This window comes from Artibeus jamaicensis, unplaced genomic scaffold, assembly GCF_021234435.1.
Source record: "Artibeus jamaicensis isolate MK-2021 breed Jamaican fruit bat unplaced genomic scaffold, CSHL_Jam_final scaffold_1689, whole genome shotgun sequence".
NCBI classification, from domain to species: domain Eukaryota; kingdom Metazoa; phylum Chordata; class Mammalia; order Chiroptera; family Phyllostomidae; genus Artibeus; species Artibeus jamaicensis.
Window position 1 is genome coordinate 5,817,603 of NW_026522029.1, and position 22,984 is coordinate 5,840,586.

Genomic DNA, 22,984 nt, shown 5'->3' on the forward strand with positions numbered 1-22,984 from the left:
AAGCCCAAACACAGTAACTAACCACAGTTTCAGCTTCTCCCCGGTGTGGAATTTTAACCCATTAGCCTGGAATTTCCTGATCAATGCTTGTGAAGCAATCTGCCTGAAAAGACCCGGGTGTCCGCTAAGACTTGGCCTTGCCTGAAATCCAGTCTGTTAACTTCTCAGTCCCACCCTCTTTCTGCCTATAAAACCTTTCGTTTTGTACAACTCATCCGAGCACCCTTCCAGTTGTTAGATGGGAAGAATAGCCAGTTAGATATTCAAATACCTGGCTTAATTTTGTTTTTTAACACCACGCACTTCACATTCTGGGAGGGGAGGACAGTGCCTGGTTGGTTACAAGGCAACAGCTGTGTTGGGGACAAAATGGTGGCCACGAGGTCAGCCTTCATGCATCCACGCATTCATTCATTCATTCATTCTCTTGTCTAAACAGTGTTGTTGGAGTACATCTGATGTGCCCACCTATGGATAGAGGGGACGTAACAATGAACAAAACCCCGCCCCCGGCACCCACAGCTTCCAGGGTGGTGGGGAAGGGTGTGCGGTAGGTGCTGTGAGGGGCAGCGCACCCACGATCTCTAACACAGCACCAGGAGGGCCTCAGAAGGAGATTCCTGAGCCAGCTGATTTCTGTGAGCCTCCTTGGCTGCCTCCTTGGCAAACAATGAAGTTACTGTGAGGATTAAACATGGAAGCACACAGCATACCGCAGACCGCATAGGAGCGGTATACTGAGCAGACGGCGGTTTTAAAAATAAAATCTGAACCTACTTGAATATTCTGTAATGCAGTGTAGCAAGTGTCAGTTAAATCACTAACCAGAACGAGACAGAAGAACTGGTAATGTTTGTACAGCTCATCAGAGTTCACAAAGGCCTGTCAAGGGTATCCATTCATCTGGTTCGTGCAAAACCCCAGGTGGGTGGGCCTTTTCCTCCCAGGCCACCTCCCTGCCGCCCTCAGGAGAAGCATGACTGCAGGCGGCTCGGTGGCTGGAGCGCAGGCTGCAGTGGATGCGAGTTGGGCACCCTCGGGAATGGAAGAGCCTGAGTCCCGGGTAACCTTGGAAGGTGAAAAATAGCCAAACGAATCACTGGGGTCCCTCACCAAAATGAGTAAAATGGTCTTATCCCTCACAAATTCACAATCCTAACAATCTTTTTCCTTGGCTTTAGGATTCAAAATGTGATTTCTTCACTCGGGGATTTCCTCTTCTAATATACTTTACTGATTCCAGAATTAAAAGTTTGCATTTCCTGAGCTCACTCTGGCCCAGTCCCAAGAGGAAGTGGCCAGTAGCCATTAAGAGGCCAGGAGGGGAACTGGGCTGGGATTTAAAAATCACCTGGTGTGCTAACAATCTGTACATGCAGAATTACCAGGGGCAGGCTCAAGATGTTCGTCATCATTGTGGTTTGTCTTTTCCTTCCCCCACGTTGCTTCTTTCCGTGGAGCCTGGGTGCTCGGTGCCCAGCCCCACGAATACCCGCTCGTCCGTCTGCATGGCAGCTGCAGCAGCTTCCCAACAACAGCCCTGTCCCTTCTCAGTCCCAAGTGCCATCCTGTTTCTCAAAGGCTAAGAGTGAACGAGAACAGGCCTGCGGCGGGTTTCCCGAGCGAGGCACTAACCAGGGCTCCTACCTTCCACCGGGCCCCGGCCTTCCCCACCCATGTACTTCAGCAGCTGCCCAAGTGTGTAGTTAAACTGCTTCACTCTTCCTCCTTTCCACCCCCTCCTGTTCTTTTCCCTGCCACAGGCTTGGTTTCTTTCTTGTTTAAAGATTTTACTTATTTGCTTTAAGAGAGATGGGAAGGGAGGGAGAAAGAGGGGGAGAGAAATATCGATGTGTGAGAGATATCGACCAGCCGCCTCTCGCTAGCCCAGACCTGGCCTGTAGTCACACCAGCCGGGCTGGGTTCCTAACGGCCCCCTGCCTCTGTTTTCAGCGCCTCCGGTTCTGCCTCAGTAGTGCTGCCAGAATGATTTCTCTACAAAGGCCAAATCTCACCTCTGGTGGGAGTCACTCAGCATTGTGCCCTAACCAAAGGGCTGCGGGTTCGATTCCTGGCCAGGGCACATAGCTAGGTTGTGGGTTCGACCCCCCCCCCTAGTCTGGGCATGTATGATCCCTGGCCCGGCGTGTATGGGAGGCAACCAACTGATGCTTCTCTCTCCCACTGATGTTTCTCTCCCTTCCTCTCTAAAAGCAATGAAAAAATGTCCTTGGGCAAGGTTAAAATAAACAATAAAAAGGCCAAATCTCAACCCTGGCCAGCTGGCTCAGTTGGTGAGAATGTCGTCCCAATGAATGCATAAATAAATGGAACAACAAACTGATGTTTCTCTCTAAAAATAAGTTAAAAAAACGTTAAAGGCCAAACCTCTCAGTTGCTTGTAGAACTCTAATAAAAACAATAAAGATAATAATAAGAAACTCATCTAATTATGTCACTCCTCTGCTTAAAATTTTATAGTGTGAAGGTAAACTCCTCGGTTTGGTCCGTGGTGCCCTCGGATCAGCAGCTGTTGAACTCTCCAGTTTTTTCTGCGCTGCCCTCCGCCCACGCCCCGCTCCACGGGCCTCGGTTCAGACCTCTCTGCCTTCCTACGCGCTAACTTGTGCCCGCAAACCCCTCCCTCCCTTCTCCTCCACACCCACTCGTCCACCCTTCAACGAGGCTCACGTGGCCGCCTGCAGCAGGCCTGACCTGATGCCCCGGTCTGTTCTCCACAGCCGTTCTGTCTACAGCGCAGGCCGAGTGTGGGTCTCTGTGTCGAACCCCAGGTCTCTGACACCAATTCCAGATCGGTTACTAACTCTGAGTCAGGTAAGTTACTTCCCCTGCAGGACTCGGTTTCCACATGTGTGAAGTGAGACCAGCAATAGAAGGCCTTACGGCGTTGCCCTGAGACTTAAATTAAGCAAAGCCCATAACATCCTTGGGCAGCACCCGACACAGAATAAATGCTCAGTAAGTGTTACCACTACCTCCGCCTCAGACAGCTCTGACTGCTGTTACAGGACAACTTTCAAATTGGTACGATCGTGACTCTCCCGTAGATAAAATGAACATGTAAGTTCATACAACTCATTAATTAAGGAGGGAACCAGTAAGATTTTACAACTGTTTCAAGTGAAAACTGGACTTGTTCTCTTCTGGCCAAAATTCGTGCACTCTGACACAAACCAAAACAATTGCATCACACGTAAGACAGGAAACACCTGCGCGCCCTCGAGCCCTCCCCAAGTTAACGTCCACCTCCGCAGTCACAAAACGACCCAGCAAAGGAGGACCCGGCGTGCAGGCCCTTGCGAACTGGGTAACCTGGAACCCTGGACAACGGACACGCAGCCCTCCGCCGACAGAGCGTCCAGTGGCCCTCTGCACGTTTCTAGGTCTTTCACTGTTTGTTCTAGCACCACAGTGGACGGTACTCAGTCGTCTGCATTGGTAAACCCCTACCGGACAGTGAGCTTCTTGAGATGAGAGGAAATGACGCGCACAGTGAGAGATCCCGCTTGACTTCAGGGACTGGGGAAGCTTCTGTAAGAAAAGGGTGGAGAAAGAAAAGGCTACGTTTCTCTTGGAAAAGGACATCCAGGGAGAGCTGTGTGGCAGACCCAACCGGCAGGAATGAGTCGCACACAGACACATGCCAGGCCCTGGGCTCAGTGGGGAAAGAGGTGAAGTCTGGCCTCTGTGTTTGAGACGCTCTGTCTGCTCGGGCAACAGAAAAATCATAACGCTATCAAACATGGTGTGAGAGGGCCTGAAAAACCCAGAAGCCTAATGTCAAGGATGTGAGGACAGAGTTGTTCCCAAGCTCAGGCTGACAAAGACAGAGGACAGGCCTGTGAGCGTCTGGGCGGCCCCGGAGGAATGAATGAAAAGTGTCTGTGCTACACCCATCGCAGACCCACTCCCTTCCTTCCTGGAGGCTGGACTTTTACTGGCAGACGGGTTGCGGTGAGAGTTAGTATCTGATTTCCCTCAGCTCTCTCGGGATGGAAGTCCTCATTACTGGCAGGGGCGACCCTGCAGCGTCTGAAACAGTCACTTTGGGAGTCAGCACACAAAGTTATTGCACAGTAAGTGGTGTTTATATGCTGAAAGGCAGTATTTGGAAAAGAGGACTAATCAACAAGGAAACTCAGTGAAATGTGTTCTCCCCTGGAATGTAAATTCCGTGAGGCAGGGAGTATGTTATGGACTTGTTATGGACAGCACTCATTTGCTGAATATACAAATGAATGAATGAGAGATGGGGGCAGACACACGGGCTGCCCTGCTCAGACTAAAGACTGGTGTCCTTGAAATATCTGAGGCACCAAACGATTCCTCTGGCTTCCTTTGATCCTCACTAGGCAGCCCCTTGGCCTCCCCGGTACTCTGACCTGCCCAACAGGAAAGAATATACTCAGCAGACTGGCAGGAACACTCCAAATCGAGTGCTGGCCACAGCCACCCACAGATTCTGGTACACACTGGGTCAGACTTGTGTCAGGACCCCAGGCTCCGTTCCACCCTGACAAACTGCCCAGACCACATCTCTGTTGGTTCGCCAACAAGGCGCTGCCCAAGTTGGCCTTTAGACCCACGGGCCTCCTCACCTCACCTCACCTCCGCTTCTTTTGGATTCCACACTGATCTCTGCAGACACTGCCTGTCTGAGTTGACAAACCCGGGCCCAACCATCAGAGGTACTGATGTGGTACCCAGACACCTGCCCTGTCTGAGCTGCCCCCCTGCCCCACGCATCCCATCTGGGTCAGCCCCAGCCTGGGGACAGCCACCAGGAGCCTGAGCTGCTTGTGCCTCAGGAAGGGGCAGACACCTTGGGAACCTGCTCAGGCCCCGCCCTGGATCAGCCCAGCCCAGCCCAGCCCAGCACAGGGTCTGAGAGCCGGCTGGGCCTCCTCCCACGCCCAGCACACCACACCTGCCCCAAAGCAAGATGGGTCCACGGCTCTGGGCACAGAAAGACCTGGCTTCATACCCTGGCTCCACCGCCCACTGGCTGTGTGGCTCTGTGCCTCAGTTTGCTCATCTGGGACATAAGGAGAGTAAGAGTCACAGCAGCCAGAGTTCAGTGCAGGAAACGGTGATGATGTGATACAGAGGGTTAGGTGCTTGTGGGGCAGTTGGGGAGACTGGGGGGGGGGGCGGGGAGGGGAGGCTGAATCTCTGGAGCACCTGCTCCCTGGGCCTGGGCAGAACAGGAAGCTGGGCACCTGGAGGTTGTCACTGGCACTACTGAGTTCCGGGGTGCGCTGGCATGGCTGTGATCTGGGGAGCGGCCGGGGAGGGGGTGCACTCTGGGCACACTGCAGGAAAAGATGCACGCCTGTGGGACCCTGCTTGCCAGAAGGGAGCAGCCAAAGCAGGAGGGAGGGGCCACCGGCTCCTTCCACCTTCCACATCCCACTGGAGGGTCTAAGCCTTGGATCACCATGTGCACCCAGCCCACCAAGAGTCCGTCTGGAAAATGCAGCTTCAGCTTTCTGCCCCCAAAGGGCAGGACACGGGTGGGAATGGGTCCTGGGTGCCCCTCAGCTGCAGAAGGGTCCATGGCATTGGTGTGGGGAGAGCACTCTCACAGCTCCTGGCTCACGGCGCCTGCACAGTGGAGGTGGGCTCCCAGAGCCCTGCAGTGGTCGGGGCTCCATGCCTGCCACATGCCAGCACTGGGCCAGGCCCCAGGACACACAGCAGCGGGCAGGACAGGGCGCTCCCCTGGAGAAGTGAGGAGGCTGGGGAGCGTGAAGTGGAATCACAGAGGAAAATGGTCAGTGTGTGTCACATGAGCCCAGGAGCTCAGAGAGCTGGGCGGGCAGAGAGGAGCATGCAGGCCAATGGTAAGGAGGTCACTGACGGCTTCCCAGTAGTACCCGGATATCCAGTAGTATGGCATCAGAGGCTTGAAGGAAGAACTAGAAATTAACTGAACTAAGCAGGGGGAAACAAGGGGTGTACGTGTGTGTGACGATGCTAAGTACTACCTCAAGGGACCACACACTTACATAGAACCCTGGCAGGTGAAGGGTGCTTGGCATTGTCCACAGGTGGCAGTTCAGCCTGACCAGGACACAGACCCGTGGGTGAGAAAGGAAGCTGTTGAGCAAGGCAGGGCCATGGACACCACTGTGGGCCAAGGGGAGCTACAGCAGGTATCTGGCAGAGAGAAGGATCACTACCGCTCTGGTTTCAGAAATGCCACTTTGAGGCAGTCTGCGTGATCGGCTGAAAGAGGGCACTCCGGAGGGGCGGGGACCCTCTGCACTTCTGGCACTTGGTCCCAGGATGGTGCCCACCCCCAGATTCCCTGCCTCTGAGCTGAATTCATAAAAGCCCCTTCCCTCCCATCACCCTCATGGCCGGCACACATCTGAGGGCCCCCAACACTTATTAAGCAGCTATCCTGTGCCAGGAACCAAAGAGGCTTCTCACCTAAGTGAATTTTAACTGGGTGGCTGGAGGAGGCTTGGAGCAGGGACCGGATGTCGCAGGCGCACGAACAGAAGGTAAAGGCCACGGACACACAGCCTACATTCAGGCGCCCTCTCCTCTGCAAGCACTGGAAGAACGTGACCCCTGACCCGTCACCCCCATGACAGGAAAGGTACAAGGGGCACCAGCAGAGCCTTAGACAAAGCCCCGGGGCCCCAAATCTGCGGGAGCAGGCAGTCTCCCCCGGTCTCCTTCTGCTCTGCAAGTTCTGCATCCCTTCCTCTGTGAGACCCCAGCGGGTCTCTGCTGCGGCCACCCTGCTGCGGCCACCGAGCAGATTCAGTCCTTGGATTCAAGGCACTCTTCCCAGAGGCTCTTGTCCCATTACTGCCTGGGTTGCATAGTGACTTCCTGTTCATTCACTCTGACAGTCGTGCAGGTAAATTGCAGGTCTGCTCTTGTCTGGGCTGAGAAGAGGGAGCTGGATCAGCCGAAGTGGGTCTGGACATTGGCAAATAGTGACAGGACGGCATTTCCTACTGACTGAGGCCCCTACAGCCTGGATTCTAAACCGTCACCATTCTGCAAGGTGATTACTGTTCCCATTTGGCAGATGAGGTTCTGTTAGGTTAAGCAGTGTTCTCATTAAGGTCACGTGGCTGCTAGGTGGCTGAGCTGGAATTTTAATCGACCCAGGCCTGACGTGGTGCCTGCTACTTAATGACCACACGAGGAAAGAGAAGCGGCTCTCTCTCTGCCCTTCTGAGCTCCTCCGGCTGGTCTAATAACCAAGTCAACACGGCAGGTTAATCAGAGGAATAACCGAATTCATTACATCCGTACCCCGGGTACGGATGTACAGAAGTACACGGGACCTCAGGACTGATCGAGCAGTGACAGCAGCTGAGACGCCGCAGAGATGGGGAAGCAAAGGCCAGGGACCAGCGCTGGCTGTGCCGTCCTTAACAACGGGACTCCCAGGAAAGACAGACGGACGGGCCAGTGAGCAAGACTCCGACCAAGGGGGCCAGGCGGCTCCTCCGTGCCTGTCACACTCGGCTCACGGTAAAGGACAGTTCCCTGTGGAGACAGTGTCCTTCCTGGAGCAGGGTCTCTGTCCAAATTCTGTTAGGCAAAGAGGGTAAGGTCAAAGTTGTTTTTTTTTTCCTGAGTCTTTTGTTACTTTAAAATAACCAGCTTAAAATATTACCCCAAAAGCCGTATTCGGAGGGGGCAAACTCTGCTTCCTTCAACTGCACAGTCACCGAGCCTTGCTCCTGGACCCCAACACTCCCGAGAGTGGCCACCTGGGAATGATGGGGCGCACTGACCCGAGCCCAGGCCACGGAGGGAAGGTCTGCTGGGGAGGAGGCCGGGCGAGGACGGAGACCAACCCGAGTCCTGTGAGGCTCCGTTCTCGGTCTCCTCTCCCCAGCGGGGGTCACCTTGGTGTGCAGCACCCTGCTCCTGTCCCCGTGTTTCAAGACCCCAGGACACCTGGGCTTGCTGTTCCTCTTCCTAGTCTGGCTCTGAGAAGCCTCAAGACTTCGTCTTCACCCTGCACTGGGACACCGTCCAGGGCTCAGCCTGCTGGCCCGAGGCTGCCACCCTGGGCTTGCGTTCCACCAGCCCTAATGCTCTGAAATCCCCGGCTGAGACGCCAGGCCAGGGCACAGCCGACAGAGCTCATTCACGTGCAGCAACTGTCCGGCGACCACAGTGGAGGGGGGAGAAGACCAGGCCCCTGGTCACTGTTCCCCCTGAAGGGAAGGAAAGGCAATTTTCCCTTCTGAGTTCCTGGCTAAGACTCCTGGATTAAAAGCCAGAATAAAAGGAGAAAAATGAGCAGGTTTGTAGATATTTACCTCATGTATACATGGAAAGTACCCAGGGAAAATGAGTTAATTCTCCCAGGTGGCCTAAACCAGCAACTTTCATGCTATCTTCAGCTAAAGACGAGAGAGAGAGAGAGAGAGAGAGAGAGAGAGAGAGGTGGAGTGGAGGGGAGGCCTGTCATGGAAGGTCACCAGGAAAATCAGGGTAAACAGGGGGAAGGTTTGTGAAGGAGACGTAGGTCGCCGCCCCCTCCACCGGTAATGCTCTCTTACAATCTAAAGTCATTTTCTCTTCCTAGCAGAGAAAGGGAGATACCCTTACAAATTAAGATTTTTTTATAAATATAAGTTCCCTTTTCAAAAGAGTAATCTATGCTGTTTCCAGCACTTGTCCCGGGTCTGCTGTTTCTCAGAATCATCATCGTGCCCGAGACGCAGATTTCAGAGTAGCCTATTCTGCTACCCCCGAACCTGGGCTCCCCACACCACGCAGGCCATTTGCAGAAGAAAAGATGTTCTTGTCTAAAATGAGACCTTGGGTGTCTCTTGGGTCACAAGACCTCTGCTGGGCGCTGCCCCCCGGCCACATCGTGGTCAGCAGCAGGCCCCCAGGAGCAGCAGCCCGGGGCAGGGGACAGCCAGTCGCTGTGTGGCCTTGACCGTGGGGGTGTTTAACGGCCTGCACGAGAAGGCCCGGGGACCCACAGTCCCACAGGGACATCCCCACAGTGCAGTCCTACTGGGCCAGGCTGAAGGCCGAGGCTTTGGCCCCCTCCTGACTGGGGGCTCCTGTACTAGGGAAGGCCAGCTTGCTTCAGGTTTCCCTTCTCATCAGTACCAGGCCCAGGCCTGGCAGGCTGGAACTGCCCTTCCCACACGCACCCCGCCCCGCCCCTGCCCTCCACTGTATTCACGGAGAAACCCACACACCCACACCCCTAGAGACAGTCACTCCCAACACGGGGCACAGGCGCACCGCTCACACCTCAACAAACACTCCCCGCCCCCTGGCAGGCGGCCTGACTGCAATGCGGACGCATGGGTTCCTGGGGGCCTGAAGCCCACCGTGTTTCGGTCGCCAGAGGGACTCCGCACTGGCCCTCGCATCTGCACCAGGCAGGAAGCCTGGAGGGAGGGGCACACTCTGCCGCCTGCCCCCCCCAGCTCTCCTCCCCGTCTTCCTCACACTCGTCCTCCACCCCGCCTCGGGCAGTGCGACCGCCCTCAGGCGGGCGAGGCCGGTCCTGGGGCCCCCAGGCTGCCCTCCTCCCGGAGCTCTCGGAGCTGCACCCCCACAGGTGCCACGACGGTGCCTCGGCCCACGTTCACTACTACCGACTGGCCTGCCTCCAACCTGGACTCCCTCCTTCTTTTGTCTCTGAATAGTTTCTAACACATTTTAAAATACAACATTCTGTGCATATAAAAATGCATTTTACAAATGGTTAGGTACAAAGCATAATGCAGTTAGCAACCCCGGCCCTGCCACCCACGAGAGCTGAAACGTCACCGAATAACTGATACTTCTTCCCCTCCACTCCCTCCTGTCTGCCCATCAAGAGGTTACCCTGTCCTAAATTTCATGTTTTCCTTGCTTTTACTGTTTCTCTCCTTTTTATCGAAAACTCTCATGGTGGTAAAATACACACAACATAAATCTCACCGCGTTAGCCGTGGTTGGGGGCTCGAAGCTCCCAGTGTTGAGTGGCCGTCACCGCCGCCCGCCTCCCGGACTCTCCTCATCGCGTGAACTGAGACTCTGCCCATTAAACAGTAACTCTTGGTAAATGATAAATGGGGGCACAGTGACATTTTTAAAGAGTCCATCTGAGCAGAAGTCGATTTAAAGTGGGCAGCTCTCAATCCCGCAAACAGAAAGGAGGTGCACAAAGTGAAAGACTTGGGGGGCAGACGGGCGTGGGAACAAGGAGGCTATGGTGGCGGGAAGCAGGCTGCTTGTTGCAAAGTCCCCGTCCCTCGGAGGATGGCGGGGAACTCGGGCGGGCGGCCCTGGACTGACTGGTTTAGACCCCACTGCTGGGACGGCCAGGACTGTCCTGAAGTCACGTCTCTGTTTGGCGACTGACGTGGAGCTCAGCACAAGCGACTCCGTTTGGGGCCTGTGGTCGTGTTTGTCACACTTTCCCTCCCACCTTCCCCTCGACCCTGGCAATCGCCAGGCTGCCTTTTGTCTCTATGCATCTGACCACACTAAGTACTTTTTTAAAGATTTTATTTATCTATTTTTAGAGGCAGGGAAAGGGAAGGAGAAAAAGAGAGAAAGAAACAAGGATAATCCATCGGTTCCCTCTGATCCACCCCCAGCTGGGGACCTGGCCGGCAACCTAGGGATGTGCCCTGACTGGGAATTGAACCCGTGACCTTTCAGATCACAGGCTGGCACTGAGCCAGGGCTAAGTATTTTATATAAATGGAATCTTACAGTTTTTGTCTTTTTGTGACAGGTTTATTTCACTTACCATAGTCTCCTCAAGGTTTGCCTGTGTCGTATGTGTGTCAGAATTTCCTTCCTTGTTAAGGCTGAATAATATTCCATTGTGGCCCTGGCTGCTGCGGCTCCGTGGATTGAGCGCCAGCCTGTGAAGCAGCCAGGATACAGGCCTGGGTTGTGGCTGGGTCCCCGGTGGAGGGAGCCTGAGAGGCAACCACACACTGATGTTCCCCTCTCTTTCTCCCTCCCTGCACCTATGTCTAAAAATAAAATAAATAAAAATTTTAAAGTGTGTTGATTTCTACAGTTTTTAAATGTTACAGTCCTTACGTTGTTGACTTCACCCATCCCACTGAGACTGAAGGAAACACTTTGCACGCATCTGCCCGTTAGATTCCCGGAGACCCAGTCTGTGGCCCCACTCATGGCCTACCCTGGAAAAGGTCCCGTGAGCACTTGAGAACAACGTGTGTGCTGTTGTTTGGTAGCGTGTCCCGTACATGTCTGTTAGATCTCGTTTTTCTGTGGTGGTGTTCAAGTTTTCTACTCCTTAACTATTTTCTGTCCAGTATTGAGAGTGGGGATTGAAATCTCCAACTATGGTTACAGAACTCTCTCTTTCTCCCTTTGATTCTGACAGTGTTTGCTTCACATATTTCCCTGGTCTGTTATTAGGTATGTGAAGGTTCATAACTGTTCTAGCTTCTTGCTCTATTAAACCTTTTATTAACAGGTAATATCCTTCTCTGCCTCGTTACCTTTTTTATTTAAAGTCTATTTTGTATGATATCAGTACAATCACCTCTGATTACTATTTGCGTGGAAAACCCTTTCCATCCTTTCACCTTCAACCGATTTGTGTCTTGGCTTTAAAATGAGTCTCTTGTAGATAACAGATAGTTGAATCGTGAGTTTTTATCTATTCTGCCCATCTACATCTTTAAGAATCTAATCCATTTGCATTTCAAGTAATCTCTGCTAAAAAGGGACTTCTGTCTTTGACTGGAGGCCTAGGTTTCTTGTAAGAAGGGCTTTTCCACAGGCTACTAAAGTACTCTGGAGCCGGGGCAGGGGGACTTCCCCAGACCCAGAATCCAAATCTGAGTGTGACCAAGGTCAAAGCCACAGACTGCCTGTGACCTTGTCTGTCTGCCTCTCTCTTCCTCTCCCTCCCCTACCCACACACAGACACACAACACACCATCACTTCTCCTTTATCCTGTTTTAGAAGTGAGTCACTAAATTCCACCCACACTCAAGGCAGGAGAACGAGGCTCTGCCTCTTGACGACAGGAGTATCAAAGGATTATGTGAACGGATTTTCTAAATCACGCAGCTCTTTCCCAAGCCTCCTCTCTCACCTCAACCCCTCTGTCCTGGGGCCCCGTGAGGCGAGCAGGGCAGGTGACAGACCCAGGGAGGCTGCATGGGTGTCTGGTGGGTGAGGCTGGAACCTAGGACCTCACCCATCTCCCTTCTCCGCCCCATACCACAGACAGGAGCACCCTCACCTCTGGCACGCCTTGCTTTTTTGGTACCACTTTCTCTCCCACCTCTGAAGTATATCAGAGATTACCAAACATCAAGAAGACAAGCAAAACCTGGGTTCTGCTCATGGCTTTGGCATGGTTACACTGTGTGACCTTAGGGAAGTCCCATGCCCTCTCTGTGCCTCCTTATCCTTCTCTGCAATGTTAAAGAATTAATATTGTAAAAGTTAATAAGCAGAAGCCTCAAAGTGAAAAAAGGAAAGCCAGAATGGGGAGCTCTCACACCCTATGTCACAAAACACAACAGGGGTTTCCCGTTTGTTCACAGCTCTTCCCGACCTCCTCCCCCTCCCCCCTCTGTGAAACAGCCTCCCTCCCTTGTTTAGTGGATGTGCGTGTGCCCGCCACAGCTGCCTGTTCTGGACTGCAATTTCTTGTTGTTCCCAAAGAAACCCATTTTGCTGTACGATCAGCAATATTCAAGAAAGATACAAGGACAATGCTTACACTGGTGTAAAGTGCACAGGAGTATTGAAGAGTTTAGCTCATTAATTAGTGAGGGAGCCTGAGACTGTAACCAGTTCTAAGATCCACACGTGCACAGTCAGATAGGAAAGGCTGAAATCAGTTTACGAAGAGTTGCAAAACTGGAACTGCCAAAGTCGGTTCAATAGCCAGAGAAATCAACTGAATTCCAATTGTGGAATAGTCACAAATAGCATTTCTCAGAAAAGAATAAACTGCTTTGCTATCAGTTTTTGACAAGTTAACCTCTACCTCTGCGGAGTTATAAAACAGCCTCATCGAAGACGAACCAGGCAGAGATGACCTGATGACGAGCTATCCAGGCGAGGACTCCCGCCAAAGTTCAAAGTCTTGCAATTTTTTCCTTACAAGATAAAAACACGAGTGTTGGTCTCTGGTTCCTTCCAGCTCTGAAATTCTCTGGTGGGTGGCAGGCATCATGGGAGTTGTCTCCTTCCGGCTGGCCCCACCAGGGTCTGCCTCCTGCTTTTCCCCTTCCCTCAGCTCAGTGCAGGCAGATAAAGACAAGCACCCTCTGTCCTCTCTGCACAGCAGGTACTCCTTTTTGAAAGAAGTGAGTTTTCTCACTCCTTCTCTTGTCCTGGCCCAGAAGTAGGACCCTTATCACACTGACTTTGTAGGACTTCAGGGCAAGGCGCTCCAAGGTGAGCCTTGATGGTGTGCAGGTTACTCTGAGCTACAGGCAACCAGGACCCTGCAGGATCCAGACAAACTTCTGCTCCCCCCACTTCTACATAAAAACTTCCACGTAGAAGAATTTAAATTGGGAGCCTGGCCCAACGTGAGAGTTGACCAGAAAGGACATTTTACCTGTGCATTGAAATACACATCAAGGTAAACTGCTAATTACTGAACAGGTTGCCTTTGCAATTGCCTTTCGAAGCCCCAGGGTTGACTAGCTCATCCCTAGTTCAGGATGCCTTTTCTACCTCTGAACCTCGGGCACGCGGGGTCTCTGACGCTCTCATGGACGTGAGGCTCCCACCCATGGGCATGCAGTTAAACTGGGTCATTTTCTCTTGTTAATCGGTCTCATGTCTGTTTGATTAGAGCCATAAGGGTAGAAGAAAGTACCCCCCCACACACACAACTTGAAGTATGTAATGAATAGCATGTAAGTCAAAACCAGCCTAATTAAAGGCACTTGAGTTAATAAATGCCTTCCAATCCATGCAGGGAGCTACCACACTCAGAATAACAAAAGAAGAAAAGCCATTACCTTGAACTATCTGGGCTGCTTGCTCTCTGGGCCGAACTCTGTGAAGTCATCATTGGTATCACAGGTTACTGGGACTTGTCATCCAGCAACTCAACCAGCCCAACTGCTAGTTAACCCATGGGCAGCCCACGGCCCTCTGGTGCTGGGATGTTAAGCATAATTTTCTGGGTTGTTATTGTTGTTTCACTTTTAAGATTTACCATCTTAGGCCCTGGCTGGTGTAGCTCAGTGGACTGAGCGTGGGCCTGAGAACCAAAAAATCACGGTTCGATTCCTAGTCAGGGCACATGCCTGGGTTGCAGGCCAGTTCCCAGCAGGGGACACATGAGAGGCAACCACACATTGATATTTCTCTTCCTCTCTCCTTCCCTTCCCTTCTAAAGATAAATAAATAAATAATTTTTAAAATAAAAAAAAAAAGATTTACTGTCTTAGCAACTCTCAAATATTCAACACAGTATTGTTAATTGTAGTCAGTTTATCTTTAATTTTTATTTATTGATTTTAGAGAAGGAAGAAGAGAGAGAAAGAAACTTTGGGGCAAAGAATGGGTGTGTGAGTTGGGGGGCCGGGAAGAGAAGTGACACGCCCAAGATGACAGAGCTCGGCTGCAGCTGATGCTGAGGGCGGGGAGGAAGGAGAAGGCAGAGAAGCTGGGAGCTCACTGAGCGCGTCTGAGGCTCTGGCTGGCGTCCTTCTAAGGGGCAGGTTGCTAGGTGGGCGGGAGGTATACAGCTCCTCAAGACTCCAGTGCAGCAAGACAAAGGGCGATTTCCCTTCATCTACCCAACATTCTGATTAAACTCTGCAGTGGATCCAAGATGGCCACAAATTCTGCTCCTCCCCTCAGGGGGAGAATCGACTTCCCCATCTTTAAGTCTGGCTTGCTCTTGTGACCTGCAGAAGGGACACTGCAGGAACCCGGAGCTCGGGTCTCAGCCCTCTTGCCACCTCTGCTTTCTTTCAGAACACGGCCTGCAGACTGCCAAACAAAAAAGCAAGTCCGGCCTCCTGAAGGGCAGAGGTGTGGGCACCGCTGGGACGGGACTGTCAGATTCCATAAAGCAGAAAAATTTGAGCTATGGAGAACACATAAAGAAATCTTATCAGAGCTACCCGTATCTGACTAAAGCAGCGACTCTGGAAAATTCCATTCCCCGCTCCTTCCTGGGAGGCTCCTGTGAATTCAGAAGCCACAGAGAGGGACTGCCCATACTTCCACAGCATCCAAAAGCCCAGAAGAATCTTCCATACTTTCCCACCACAGCCCTGATAATAATCCCCTTTTGTTAAATATGTACCTATATGTCTGTTCATCTACATGTCTACCTACACCTGTAGCTATATCTATAATTTATTACTGGAAGCGCCTACGCACATGTAAATAAATAAACCTTGTCTATTCTCCTGTGAACCTGTATATTGTCAGTTAATTTGCAGGCCCTCACTTACTAGACCCAAGTTGGAAGAGAGAGTTTTCCTCCCAACAGAGATTATAGGTTCTGCAGAAGAGGACAGAGAAGCCACCGAGGATCCAGACATGTGGACCTTCCGGCCCGGAGAAGCCCCGCCGGCAGCTGAATGTATCCACATGAGAGCCCAGGCAAGACCAGCAGAAGGGCCCGGTCAACACACAGAACTGTGGGAAATAATACTCATTGTTTCAAACCATGGAGCGTTGGAGTGGTGTGTGAAACAGCATTAGGTAACCAATCGACTCATTGTTTCCACTTCTCATACGCGCCCTATACTTTCTTCATTCTGCTTCCTGTTTGGAACGCCCATCACAGCCCTATCTTCTGACTAAGATTCTTTGCTTGAGCTTTAGTCAGGCTCCTGAACCTTCTAGGCCCAGCTGTGCACATCTTTGTAAAATCCAGTTTTAGCAAGAACCCTGCTCGGTCAGTTTAGCAAGAAGCCTCCCACCATTGATATCTGCTCGCCCTTCATGTCCAATAGGCCCCTTATCCTCCACCATCCCCCAGGTGATGTCTGATCACTCTGGCCTGTCTGCAAGAAGAATCCTTTAGGTCAGTTCAGCCAGAAGCCCCCTTACTCCTGATGTTTCCTCCTGGTGATTTTCCGCCCCTCGACCCAGCCCTACTCCTTGGCTGTAGCTCCACCCATTCACCCACGCTGCATTCGGAGGTGCGCCCCACTGCAAAACCCACTGCAGCCATCGCCATGCCCATCAGGAGGGTCCTGAGTGAAGTCTGCCTTACCATGCTTTTAAAAAAGATTTCATTTATTCATTTTTAGAGAGAGGGGAGGGAAGGGAGAAAGAGGGAGAGAAACATCAATATGTGGTTGCTTCTCACACGCCCCCTACTGGGGACCTGGCCTGCAACCCAGGCATGTGCCCCGACTGGGAATCAAACCGGCAACCCTTTGGTTTGCAGGCTGGCACTCAATCCACGGAGCCACACCAGCCAGGGCTGCCTTACCATTCTTTAACAAGAGTCACTGAATACTTTTTTTTAACACTTCACATGTTCAACCATACTTATACCCCAAAGCCTAGACCAGAGAACCCCACCTCCAGGCAGCAATCCCCAACTCTCCAGTCAGAAGAGACATCTTGCCCTGGTCAGGTAGTTCAGGTGTTTAGAGCATCGTCCCAGTATGCCAAGGTTTCGGGTTCAATCCCCAGTCAGGGGCCATACCAGGAACCAATGACTGCATAAATAAGTGAAACAACAAACTGATCTATCAATAAATTTTTTTAAAAATTAAAAATAAAAAGAGATATCTATCTTCCTTCCTCTGAAGGAAGCCCCTTGTCTTTACCACCCTTGTCTTGTCCATTCCTTTCTGTCTGGTATTGGAGGCATGACTGGTATCTGACTTCCTCGTTGGAAGGTCCACCCCTTGAGGACAGTCTCTCTCACCCTTCATGGCCACCCACAGTGTGCCAGGCACAGTTCCAGTCATTGCCTATACAACCACAAACAATTCAGATGAGTCCCTGCCACCACGCAGTGACACTTTCCTGTGGGAAGACAGACAATAGGTACATAAGTGACCAAGAAAGACTCAGGTAAAATCAAACCTATGCCGAGCCTTAGAACAGGGTGTTCCTATTTCAAGTGACTAGGTAGACTCTTGAGAGCTTGTTGGGAGGTCCTAGCAGGGGAGCGCAGCCACTGGTACGCCCTTGACCACAGACCGGTCCCCTGCTCTAGTTGGGAAGGTCGTCCTCTGTGACCGAGTGCGCAGCTTCAGGAGGGATGCACATGGATCGGTGAGGGAGGAAGGGGACACCTGCCTCGCCAGCCAGGTCTGCCGAGGCAGCCCTGGTGATCAGGGGGTGACCCTGATCAGATCGCCCTCAAGTCCTCACGTGATCAGGCAGATTCTGAAATTGGATGCTCAGGGTAGATGTCTCTGAGGAGGTGACATTTAAGCTGAAATCAAAGTCAAAGAAATGCCAGGATGCAAATCCAGAGTGAGAGTATTCCAGGCAAAGTGAGCAGCTAGGAGGAAGGGATGGAGGGGAGGGGAATCTGACACAAAGTCACACAACGGTGTGTGTCAGATAGATTTCAATTAGAAAAGAAAAGAAGCCAGGAGAGTCTGGAAGGGAAGAGCTAATGGAGCCTGAGCTCCCAGGGATCCCCCGTGCGGATGCTCCCGAAGCCCTGCGCTGACTCGTCGTTTTCCGGTATCTTCTACTCCCAAGGCCCACAGCTGCCACTAACCTCAGGTCCCCTCAAACTGGCTCTGCCTGTGGCAGCGAGGGAGAGGGCAGAGAAAGAGGAGGCATTTCGAGACGATGCAGGGATCCGCCTCAGAGTAGCCGGGGACGAAGGAAGGCTGAAGAGCTTGGGTTTTATTCCGAGTGTAATTTGAATCCGCTTAGAGAGCTCAAAGCTGAAGTGAGATACAAGTCGACTGCAAATTTTCCAATTTGACTCTGGCTGCTCTGTGGAGAATGCGTGTAGGGAGGCAAGAGTACAGGCAGGGAGGACTGTTAGGAGGTGACTGGGAGGTGTGCACTAGGGTGAAGCCTTGAGAATGCTGAAAAGTGGTCAGACGTGAAATGAAAACCTATGTCTATACAAAGCCTGCTACATGAATGTTTATAAGGACTTCATTTGTAATCGCCCAAACGGGAAACAATCTAAATGTCCCTCAGCTGGGAAATGGGTAAATGAGTGGTATATCCACGCAATGAAACTCCACTATGCAATAAGAAGGAACAAATTACTGGTATTTGCAACAACATGAATGAGTCCCAAACGCATTATCTAAGTGAAAGTAGCCAAACTAAAAAGGCTTTCTAGTTTATCATGGCACTAATATGACATCCTTGCGAAGGCAGAACTATGGGGACAGAAAGAAGGCAGCAGCTGAGAGAGCTGCCATAGTAGAGAGAGTGGACCCATCCATTAGCTACGAGATCAGAACGGAGCAGCTTGGCACTTACGGGAAAGGGAACCCGTAGAGAAAGCACCTGAGTGGCCTAAGCTGATGAAGGGATGGGAGGAGGGGAAGTCAGCATTCCCTAAGAATTAGGGCGAGGAACCATTTAGGTGTTCATTCAGCTGGACCTGGGCTCTGGGAGTGGAAACAAGGGAGATGTGTCCAGCACGGGAATCACTCTCCCCAAACCCATCTTCCGCCCAGGCCGGGGAAGAGACAGGGAGGCCCTCATGAAACTGACACTCCATCGCTTTCACACCGCATCTAAGATTAGACTCACGATAGTGGACCAGGGGTGAGCCAGGAGGGAAGCATCAGAGATCTGGGAAACAGGGGAAGAGGCTGCGGGGACGTGAGTGATTGGGGGAGCCCAGGCAATTCATTTGTTTATGAATGAATGATCCTGCCAGGGCCAGGATCACCTTGAGGGCAGGAGGCATGACATCTGTACCATCTCAAAATCATACAAATGTCCAGCCGGTCCCCGGGAGCCACTGCCTCCTGGTCTGGTGCCCTGGGTGCTGCACTTGCAGCCCCCTAGTCCCAACCCTGGTCCCTACACCAATTCCTCTTTGACTCGAACCACATCCTAAAAATGAACAAAAGAGGAGGGGGAAGCCTCCAGGTCTAGTCTCCCTCGTGGGCTGCTGTTTCAATCACATTTGAGTCTCCGACACTGATGTCTTCGATCTAGTCTCTCAAACCCACCAGTTGGGATGTGGGCAGGAAACAAACCTCTTCACATTCTAAGCAGAAAGGCCCGGATTCACTCATTTCTATCAACTCGCCCTTCAGACTCCTCCCACGCTTGCCCCTGCCGATCAGGACCTCAGACAAGGTTTATAGGCATGTCAACCACTCTACAGTGACATCCACCACCCCCCAGTGACGGGACACCTAGCTGAGCTCCCCGTGCAGGAGGACAGGCTTGGTAATCCCAGCCCCGCTCCCAGCTATGTTCACAGGGATTCCTCCACTCTCTCATGGCCCCTTATGTGAGCTCAAAAACCTGAAAGCATCTTCAATGCTTGAAATCAAGGGCTGGGGGATACATCCTAAACTGCCCTGATCTGGCTTCCCATGACAATATGAGTCCCCCCATCCCCCAAGCCAGTGTCAGGCTAGGGACAGGCCACAGAAGTCCTAGACCTGAAATGAGGGCTCTCGCCACTGCTGCCCTCATGTTCCTGTACCACACAGATAGATCCCCAATTTTGGCATCGGTGGGCCACCTGGCGCCGTTCCTGGAACTCTCGGGTGGCATTCCACATACAGCTAACCTGCACAAAAATACAATGTAACCTGAGCCCACCACTGAATTAGACTAAAGCCACTGTTTAGCCTGGTGACTCTATAAACTGAAATGTGTTTTTAACTTTAAATATTTCATGACAGGTGAGCTGAGTGAAACCAGCATGATTTATTAATAGCTGATCACCCACCCAAGGTATTAATATATTTTTGCCCCATAGTTTCAGCCAGAAGGATATTAGCTTCAAGGGACAAATCTAATGTGGGCAACTGGTCTCATCCAACCTCACTTTGGTGGGGGGTTGGGGGGGTAGGCACAGTCACGCCTCATGCAAAAGCAGGCCAGGCTAAGGTGCAGTCCTCTTTAGAGGTGACATTAATTTCTGACGTTGGAATTGGAGCTCCACGTGTGTTGCTATTCAACAAGAGATTGAAAAGAAGTAAATAGGCTTAGTTATATGCTTAGTTGTCATTAGGGGGATTTAGGCCACCAGGAGAGAGGCTCACAGTAATCCACAGTTCCAGTCTATCCTGCTGGACGCCATTTCCGTCCTGTAACTGACCCTCTCGCTCTGCTCCTGGGGCTGCCCAGCCAGATCCACGCAGCGGTTGGGGTTCGATACAAGGAGCAAGAACCCCTCCAGGCGTCCTAAGGATTCTAAGCAGAAAGGGACTTGATATAAAACACTGTGGGCAAGGCTGGAGCAGAGGGATAACTGAACACCACAGGACTGATGACCTTTGAGGCTGTCAGCCCAACCTTGACCTTTCCGTTGTTTGCTGCCATGCACATATTAACTGGCTGTTAAGGAAATTCAGAAACTACTAAACAATGTTCTAAGAATAATATAAAGCCTATTCTGCTTTTTTTTTTTTCCATAAAATTCTGGCTCTTCAAGAATACCTTGTAGGGGTCCTGGCTGGGGAGGTCTGTTGGTTAGAGCCTCGTCCTGATACACCAAGGCTGCGGGTTCCATCTCCGGTCAGGGCACATACCAGAAGCAACCAATGAATTCATAAATAAGTGGGACAACATATTGATGTTTCTCTCTCTCTAAAATTGACAAATTAAAAAAACAGAATATTTTGCATTAATTTGAGCTGCTGCAGTCCTAGATGAATGTGCCTTTTCAACCAAACTTTATCAGAATTGGGTATTTTCATGAAACATTATTCCTAACATTTTTATAATTGAGATATTTTCATTATAAAATGTGGGGGCAACCTCGCCCGCAAGTCCCCCCTTCTGCCACGGAGGAAAGTAAACACTACCAAGACATGATCTGCTTGGGGAGGAAAGGTGGCTGATCCCTCAAAGGGGAAGGGCCAGGAGCCCCTTCTCCCAGGGGCTTTTATTGGTTTGTAATACACAGGAATACAGGGCGGCAAGGATCAAACGGTAGATAACATTTCAAAAAAAATCTGAGGGCTTAGTCTGAGTCAGTGTCTGTCAGGAAAGGGGGTTGCAGAAACTTTGGGAGACATACTCATTTCCTGCTCAGACCCTTATCAAATGAATGAAGGCACTCTTAGCAAAGCAGGTTTCACAGGATTTTTTGGAATTCTTTCTTATGACAGATTTCTCCCCAGATACCACCGCTCTAGCAAGTCAAGGAGCTGCACCCCTTCCCATTAGGTTTTCAGGCTTAAGTGGATTAGAGCCAGGAAGCACTTCTCCCAGAGGACATGGGGACTTGGGCTATGTCAGAATAGCTGGGGGACAAGAGTCCATTGTTCCCTCTTTGTTGCAGCTCCCACCCCACCCGAGTCCTTCTATGATGGCCTCCCAAGTGATCAAGTCTGGCTTAGGTTGCCCCTCTCTCTGTGAGGAGTCTTACCCATCACTGACTTCCAACCATGCTTTGGGGGCAGGGGAGGAAACTGAGGCAGCGCTTGCTACCAGAGACAAGCTTTGTCTCCTGTGGCTCGCATTCCGGAGGTCACTCGCTCATCCTTAGCCATGAGGGGAAGTTACAATTCCTGAAACCAGGCAGAGCAGTCCCCAACAATAAAAAATTATTTTTAAATCGCCCTAGAAGACATCCTGCCCAAGAATAGCCACTTGGGAAGTAGCCTACTCTTCGTTTCCTGTTTGTGATGTGAGCTGTCCCTCCACAGTCCCTGCCCATCCACTGAGTGCACGTTGTGAGCATAACCGTGAGCAGGGTGTTTCTGTGTTGTAGACTTCAACCCTTCGAGACTTCGCAATAACACAAGTATTACTTCATACGTTTCCCAAACAGGTTCTTCCTTTCTATGTCATTCACTAGCACAGGGCATCCACCAGCACACACAACTCCTATGTAAATAGCATTGTAAGAACAGCTATCATGGATTAAGACCCTATTCGGTGATAGACAGGAGGTTGTTGGTGTATGATACCTCCTATAATTTTGCAAACAATTCATTTTACAAAAGCAGAGGGTCCAGAAAGTTAAGCAAGTTGCACAAAAGGTTTTATGACATGGTTGTGATTTAAATGCAGGTCTTTGTGACTCTGTATGTTCAATTCACGCTGCTCTAGTCTTTCTAATGGAATAATCTTTAGTTACATTATTTGAGTTATATTTTTCTGCATTTATTGAGCTAGTCATAGGATTTATCTCCTATATTCTGTTGATTAGTGAACTATTTTGATTTTTAAGACAATTTATCTTTATATAAATTTTTTAAAAGATTTTATTGACCCATTTTTAGAGAGAGGGGAAGGGAAGGAGAAAGAGAGGGAGAGAAATACCAATGTGTGGTTGCCTCTCACACGCCCCTGACTGGGGACCTGGCCTGCAACCCAGGCATGTGCCCCAATCAGGAATCAAACTGGCAACCCTTTGGTTTGCAGTCCAGCAGTCAATCCACTGAGCTATACCATCAATATTTTAAATGTTTACAGTGAATAGAATATAATGAAAACTACAAAATTAAATCAAAACACTCCATTATGATTAATCAGCAGAATTGGACTATACTGCCAGAGAAAGTATACAGCAAAATTTTAATGACTTACAAAATTTAAATTCTCTGATGTGGGTTAGTGGGGGTACTTCTCCATCTAGTAATTCAAAGTATTCTTTGCCTCACTCTGTTGCCACAATACTTTTAATTTTTCAGTTCTTTCTTCCTTGCTGATGTTCTAAGATTTCTAATTCAATCATTTTCTTTCTATTTAGAGTATTCCCTTTAGCCATCCTTTTGGGGTCGGGATGTGGGACAAACACTCTTAATTCTCCTCCTCTGAGAACATCTTGACTTCTCCTTCATTCCTGAGGGACATTTTTGCTGCATATAGAATTCTGGGTTGACAATTCTTTTGTTT

The 22,984-nt window shown here is 50.8% G+C and overlaps 1 long non-coding RNA gene across 1 annotated transcript in view; it reads right to left on the bottom strand.

Annotated features, from left to right (window-relative positions):
• Positions 1-10,037, bottom strand: part of LOC128625988 (uncharacterized) — a 99,143-nt gene extending 89,106 nt beyond the window's left edge. Inside the window, exon 1 of the long non-coding RNA XR_008389859.1 lies at positions 9,955-10,037. This is a non-coding gene — a long non-coding RNA (uncharacterized LOC128625988). The remainder of the gene's footprint in view (positions 1-9,954) is intronic.
• Between the last annotated feature and the right edge of the window lie 12,947 nt (positions 10,038-22,984).